Below are 7,500 nucleotides of genomic sequence, written 5' to 3'. Positions count from 1 at the left end.
GAGCAGCTAGGTAGAGAATATCTTGATCCCCCCTTCAGATGTCATGTTAAATTCTATGTTCACTGTTCCCAAATGGTGTTGTCTTCCTCTCTCTAAACTAATCCATGTGTCCATATGGGGGATACCTGCAAATGATTGCAGCCGGCCAATGTACAGATGATCACAGAGCCTTCATTGATTTTTTTTCTGTGTGTTTGAACAACCAAAATATATTAGTGATGACGCAGAGTCTGTTGTATGTTTGGCTTTTATGTATATCTGACAGGTGCAAGACTTTCTCTGACACGTGTGTGCTTGTTTGTTTTCTGTGTTTTTGCTAATTACTGATATCATTCATGTTAATCATTGATGTAAATGAAACAAGTCAGAGATATAAAATCTATTTTTATTATAGCCTACATCTTTAGACATTGGTGCAGAATGTCACCAAGGGCTGCTTATATGCTGGCACAGCACACAAACAGGAAAAACTCAGGAAATCCCATTGGGATATACTCAGTGCTTGAAGTGGGCCGGAACGCAACGGAACGCAGTTCCGGAACTTCTTTATTTTCGTCATTTGGGTTCCGCCACTTTTTTCTGCGTTCCGGTACTTACTGAAACTGATCGGACGCAGCGACAGTGGCCGGAGAATAGACAATATCACAAGACCGATAAAAGACTACCCACGAGCCACGACAGTGCCCTATCATATGCATCCACTGAGTCCCAACCAATCGCATCAGGGAAGCAATGTAAACTGTTTTTATTTATGCTGTAAATAATATCATGATGGCATTGTTCACTGAAAAACTCAATAAAAAAGGTACATTATACGGAAGTGGTGGTCGTCTTTCCATGAACTAGGCTAATCATGCTAGCGTGGCTGAATAAAGCAAAGAGAAAGCGGCATGGAAGCCCAGCAAAGGAAACAGATAGCGAGTGTGAGTACTCAGCCGCCTGCACGACTGCTGCAGGTGTGTCTGAAGGTGCTTTAGACTTAGATGTAGATGCAGCAGTGGAATCAGATTTAGCTGATTTAACGAACGATGATGGCAATGAAGCAGCTTGCAATGATAAGCCAGACTGCTGGACAAGTGACCAAGCGCAGTACTTCCACAAAGAAAACCCCTGGTTAATTCTAAAAGAAAAAAAGCTTGGATGCAGTATACAGTGAGGAGCACATGTATTTGATACCATGCTAAAACAGGAATATAAAATCATCATTTGACAATTGATCTTAATGCCTTAATTTAAAAAATGAGTAAAAATCAAACCGCCAAGGACACCAATTTTCTTTGTGATTGAAGAATGTATCGTAAATAGATAAATGTTTTCCTTAAATGCTAGGGGAAGGAAGTATTTGACCCCCTATGTAACCCTATGGGAATTTAACACATAGGGTTAACATAGGGGCAGGCAGATTTTTATTTTTAAAGACCAGCTATTTCATGGATCTAGGATATTATGCATCCCGATAAATTTCCCTTGGCCTTTGGAATTAAAATAGCCCCACATCATCACATACCCTTGACCATAGCTAGAGATTGGCATGGTGCTTTTTCCAGTAGGCCTATTAGCCTGTTTGATTTGCATTGAGCTCAATGAGCATCAAACAGGCTAATAGGCCTACTGCAAAAAGCACCATGCCAATCTCTCGCTATGGTGAAAGGTATGTAATGACGTGGGGCTATTTTAATTCCAACGGCCAAGGGAACTTTATCAGGATGCATAATAACCTGAATCCATGAAATAGCTGGCCTTAAAAAATAAAAATCTGCCTGCCCCAATGTTAACCCTATGTGTTAAATTCCCATAGGGTTACATTGGGGGTCAAATACTTCCTTCCCCCTAGCATTTAGGAAGAACATTTATTTATTTACGAAACATTCTTCATTCACAAAGAAAATTGGGGTAGTTAGCGGTTTTATTTTTACTCAATTTTTGAATTAAGACATTAAGATCAATTGTCAAATGATGATTTTATATTCCTCTTTTTAGTCAACTTTAGCATGGTATCAAATACATGTTCTCCTCACTGTATGTGCCAAAATATCCTCCCTCTCATGTCTATCAGAGCAGGGAGTTAAATTATCCCCAGAGTGGAGAGATTGCCTTATTAGCCCGTCTGGCATGGATAAATCAAAACAGCAACGATCACTTAGAAAGAAAATAAAAGAACACCGAGATTCAAAAGCCCATAGGAAAGCTGAGGAAATGTCTAAATTGGCAGGGCGCGATGAAATGACTAGGCATGTGGAAGTAATGCATAAAGCCAAACTCGAGACCACCTGTCGAGTGTTTCGAACCGCATACAAAATTGGAAAATGCGGACGTCCTCTTTCAGACATGCGAGCCGATGTCACTGTCCAACAATTAAATGGCCTGGACATGGGGCGAGTCCTGCACACCAACAAAACTTGTGCAGATATATTAGATCACATCGCCAAAGAAATGAGGAAAAGTATGGCGATGGACATCACATCACATAAGCGCAAATTATGCGTACTGATAGATGAATCCACAACAATTAGTGGGAAGTCAGTCCTTGTCATATGTCTCCGGACAGCAGTTGCAAATGGTGATCCAGACACATTTTTCTTTGACCTTGTAGAACTGGAAGGAACCACAGCAAATGAAATCACCCAGACGTTGCTGTCATTCCTTCAACTGCATGGGTTTGATGAAAACTTTTTACACGAATGTTTCGTGGCTTTCGTGTGTGATGGAGCATCCGTAATGCTCGGCAGAAAAGCTGGAGTGGCAACGCAACTATGTGCCAAATTCCCCAATTTGTTTGTCTGGCACTGCCTAAATCACAGATTGGAATTGGCCGTTGGGGATGTTCTAAAGGAAGTCAGTGGGATTAATCATTTCAAAATGTTCTTTGACAAGCTCTACAGCCTCTACCATGCTTCGCCCAAAAACCAACGAGAATTAAGCAACTGCGCGCAGCGCCTTGAGCAGCGCCTTCTGGTGATTGGCCGCGTTCTTTCAGTGCGCTGGGTCGCATCTAGTGAGCGGACCATAAGAGCGGTTTGGGAAAATTACAGGGCACTTCAGCAGCACTTCTCAGATGCTGCACATGATTCTGCTAGGGACACAAAGGAGAGAGCAAAGTACAGCGGCCTCGAAAAAGTCCTCACCTCTGTGCCTTTTGTAATAAACCTCGGAGTTATGTATGATGCACTAACTGAGTTGAGTGATCTCTCCAGGATGTTACAAAGACGAGAAACCACCTTGCCAGAAGCAGAGAAGCTGCTTTCTCGACAGATTCGAGTGTTTGAGTCCATGATGTCAACTCCTGGTCCCCACACACAAGTGGTTTTGCAGGCAGAGAGAGAAAAATCTTTTCATAGTGTCCGTCTGCATGAACATGGCAAGGTAGTTAAGATTAATGCTGCCCAGTTCTTCCGCAGCATGGCAGACAATTTGAGCTCCAGAATGACTCCTGCAACCTCTTCTCATGTGAGTCAGCAAAGCACTCAGAGAGAATGCAAACTAATAGCAGACATGAGGGTTCTTCAACCAGACACCTGGCCAGGGGAGGATATGGACATACAGCATGGTGATGCAGAGGTTCTTCGTTTGTGTGACACTCTAAGAGTAGATAGGAGAGAGAGCATCCAGGCATTCAGAGAGTACAAAGAGCTGAGAGCATCCCAGACCCCAAATGCCCTATTGCCTCTTCTTAAAGCAACCCATACCATTGCAGTGTCCACAAGCGAATGTGAGAGAGCTTTCAGTTGGATGAATGACCTCCTCACAGCCAAGAGAAACTCGTTAGCTATCACCAGACTATCTAACCTAGTCTTTCTGAAAAGCAACGGGCCACCACTGGAGCTCTTCAATCCAGAAAGCTATGTACAATCCTGGTTAGCTAAAGGACGGAGATCTGCAGATGAAAAAGCATGCGAAGCCCCTCACCCTGCCAAAGATGAGCCCAAGCCTTTCTGGAGCCTTTTTTAAGTAGGTCATGTGCATCATTCAATTCACATCTCTTTTTTACCATATAATCGTGTTTTTTTTTTATCACTTCTGTTATTGCCAGTTAGTAAATTCATTTTACTTTGTTTTACTTATTATAAATTACAGCCTACAGGCTATCCACTTGAGTAACTTCTATTGTCTTATTTTTAGGTTGTATGTGCTTAGGCTATATGGAGAACCTGGCAATCTTGCCTCACCCCCTATTGGAGATGTGGTGAACCTCTATAGACTTGATGACCAGTGACTCAACCACAACCTTGATTGGACAGGCTTCCCCAACCAACACACACACACACACACACACACACACACACACACACACACACACACACACACACACACACACACACACACACACACACACACAGACACAGACACAGACACACACACACACACACAACAAAACACTTATAGTCACACTTACTCTCTTGTTCTGACTTTTGACTTTTAATCTCTGTTCTTGGCCAGTTGTTAATATTATTAATTAAATCAATGTAACAAGTAGGCTACAGCCTATTCCACAGTTCTCTTCATCTGAGCCTTTAGCCCAAAGTTTTCTTAAAGGTTCAAGGGCCTTTAGCCCAGTCTATTGTTAGGCCTACAAGTATCACACTGGTCTGGTTCATGTTGTTTAATGGTTTTTCAGTATTCCATTTGTGAATTAGAAAAAAGTAGTGTATGTGTATAGGTTATCGCTTGGAAGAATGATTGAATTAAAATAGTTTTTGAACCAACATATCCTAAAGACTTGATTTTTTTTTTCACCGCACAAATGTCAAATGTCGGAAAATTAGAGTTCCTGCACTTATTTTTTCCCACTTCAAGCACTGGATATACTTCAACATTAACATAAAAGCAACTTTGATCACTGACTCATCGGGGTTTGTTTGTTTGTCTGTTTGACAAGATAACTCAAAAAGTGGTGGATGGATGTCGCAGAAATGTTTGGAGTGATTCGGATCACCGTCTGGATCCAGGAGGCGGTTATGTTTTCGCTTGGCAGAGGTCTGTGTTCTCGTAGTGCTTTTCTAGTTATTATTTATTTATTTATTTACTTGAATTACTTTTATTATTTTACTTATTTATTTACCTTCGTTGTTGTAATGCTCTTGGGGGTTCTTGCCGTTGATTTGTCTGATCTTTAATATTTTGTCTATCAAGTCGTTATGCTTTGATTATATAGTGTTATATAGTGGTTTATAAATAAACCTGTATACCTATAAATACATTGACATGAACTAAATGATTACACAGGAAATTGTAATAGAGAACTTGGAACTACACCAGTGAAACTTTTCCTTTATACAGTCACACATCGCTCATGCACATCGCTCATGCAGAAGGACTCCTCACTGTTGCTACAGTGTTTCCACTACAGGAGAAAGTGTTGACATGACAACAAAAGACCTCCACTGATATACCATTAGTCATTTAGATCAACATATCAGTCTCTCCAAATCCCCTTCCATACGTTCTATAGAAATGTCTTTGCCACCTCCATGGTTAAAGATAAACTGTGTAGTTAAATTTAGCGGTTCCTCATTCTGTGTCGAGCGAAACAGAAAATAAATAGTCGTCAAACTTTTGCTATTTAAGCAACCAGGGACCATTTCCCCTGATCTCCAGCCAAGCGTGAACAATGAATGCAGCGGGCATTAGATGACAGTCTTAAAGATTCCTGCCTGCTCTCGGTTCATAAAGACCTAATGACTCTGATGCACACAATTCATTATCGTCCACATCAGAGATGATTGATTCCCAGGGCCTAATGGGTAAACTTTGACTGAGGCGACCGGTGAGCCGGAGTCAAAGGCCTGCTCTCTCCGACGGTCGGGCGGGCTTTGTGTTTTCCTGTAGAAAACGGCGGCGCTAAATTAAAGAACGATTTAGCCCAGTCATTTGTTAGCGTGGCCTGACAATCTCTGTGTGGTGTCTGGGGCCCCTCCGTGGCACCGAGGCCCCATAATTCCTGAACTCTTCACAGGTAAAGATCGACAACTTTAATGGCGCCATTTGCTTAATGTCCTTCGGCATAAATCTCTCTCACGCCGAGCTAATTTTCCCAAACTCTGCTCGTGGAGGCTTAAATCATGGGATGGATTGCGCTGCACACACACACACACAGACACATAGACATATGCACACACAAACAAACACACGCGATCACTCACAGACACACACACACACACACACACAAAAAACACCACAGGCACTATGGTTAAACAAATGTATCATGGTATTACAGTTTTTTTCCTGATTGCTTAAACACACACAGAAAAAAAAAAAACACATTTAGTGAAACCTTAAACTCAAATAGCAAATTTCAAGACATCAAATTCACCACCCAATTGATCAAACACAGCCATCAGGTGTAAAGACACTTTGATGCTTAAATGTAAACTCACCTATCCGACCTAGATACTATAAATGGCTTCAGGTGAGTTTACCTGTCATCAACATTAGAAGGCAACCAACACTGTTGTGAAAGCCCAAAGCAGAAATCGATTGGGGGAAGGAAGATGAAGATGTGTAGGGAGAGGAAGACGAAGATGGTTGTAGACCTGGAAGAGTACCATAACAAAGGAAACAGTGACCACATTTACACACGAAAAAAGATTCAACCAACGTGACTGACTATGTTGTAAACAACGGGTGGAGCCATATCCGACGACCCATTCTTCTTTTTTTCCCCCCAAAAAATGTTTTCACTGCTCCTTCAGTGTAGAATATTCTATTTCAAACATGATCTGTTTGATTTCCCAGTGCAAAAAAAATGTGCCGTTTTGGAAATGGATGGTGTGATTTTACAACATGGAGAGAGAAAAGAAATCCTCAGTGTTCAGGCCTGATCTTGTGTGCTATCTGTGGTCAATCCATTCATGTGTTATAAATGACCCTTTGATCATACTGTCACAATATCGCTGAAAAACAATAATTAATAAATCTACACCTCCTGAGAAAGGCAGAAATAGTAAATGAGTCAAGTGTTGGGCACAGTAATCTGTCCCTGATTACAACAGATTATATGACTCATTTGCATGGCACGCAACACACAACACAGTAATTATATATATGAGGGACATGAAATATTCCAAAATATATCAATATCAAACTATACGCAAAATATCAGAGGTGGTCTGATTCTTGGGTATGGGGTTGTATTAATTGTCTGTAATGTTTGGAAAAAAAATGGACCCAGTTTTCAAAATTGTGGCCAAGCAATGTGAAAAAAACTAATAGTTACAAATGTTCTTTCAGAGTGGATCTATTTTTATTTGCCATTGTCATTTCTGAATGATGGTAGAGACTCAGGGAGAGTTGGCTGAAAATCTGACATTACAGTGTAGAAACATTCTGGTTGTTACATTTTAGAAATTCCAAAAAGAAACAAAAATCCACGCACGAGAAAAAAAAAACACACACACACACACACACGGAGTGGAGTAGTGCAGCTTCAGAACTTACTCAGACCTGAGAAAAATCCAACACTACACGACACAATGTGGAGGGTACAGATGTCTTTGAATAATC

Source organism: Sardina pilchardus, chromosome 22 (genome assembly GCF_963854185.1).
Source record: "Sardina pilchardus chromosome 22, fSarPil1.1, whole genome shotgun sequence".
Lineage (NCBI taxonomy): Eukaryota > Metazoa > Chordata > Actinopteri > Clupeiformes > Clupeidae > Sardina > Sardina pilchardus.
This window is presented reverse-complemented; position numbering follows the sequence as displayed.